Below are 653 nucleotides of genomic sequence, written 5' to 3' on the forward strand. Positions count from 1 at the left end.
GTTCCAATCTTGGCAAGGCGCAATGGTCCGCTTCTGGGTTGGACTTTAAAAACAGGCTGCCTCAAGTGGCTTCTCTTTTCTTTCAACCTTCCTTCCTTCTCCCCCCCCCTTTTTTTCCCTCCCCCCTTCTCCGTGGGTTGGGAGGGGGGGGTCTTGAAGCTGTCAAATTAAAGCTGCTGCCTTATTTCTAGTTTGCAAATGGATCTCAGTTACCCCCTAAAAGCAGGGAGTCCCAATCTTGACCCCTTTGAGACACCTGGGCTTCATCTCCCAGAATTCCCCAGCCAAAGCCATACAGACTGAGGAATTCTGGGAGCTGAAGTCCATTGGTCTTAAAAGTTCTCGAACGTGGCCTAAGAGATCCCGGGGTCACCCACAGCCCATTTCTTTCTGCCTCCGTTGGGAATTCCCTTTGTCAGGAGGTTGCAAAAGGGGGGAAAATCACGTGATCCCAGGATACGGCAGCCGTCATAAATAGGAGTCAGTGGCCGAGCATTTGAATGTTGATCCGGGGACCATGAACGGATGCTGCCACGGTCGTAAGTGTGAAAAAACGGTCCGACTGTTGTAAGTTGAGGATTATTTGTTCAAGCCAGGGGTCTTCCAACTTGGCCCTTTTATGACTTGTGGACTTCAACGCCCAGAATTCCTCA

Source organism: Protobothrops mucrosquamatus, unplaced genomic scaffold, assembly GCF_001527695.2.
Source record: "Protobothrops mucrosquamatus isolate PMUCROS unplaced genomic scaffold, P.Mucros_1.0 scaffold1217, whole genome shotgun sequence".
Classification (NCBI taxonomy): Eukaryota; Metazoa; Chordata; class Lepidosauria; order Squamata; family Viperidae; genus Protobothrops; species Protobothrops mucrosquamatus.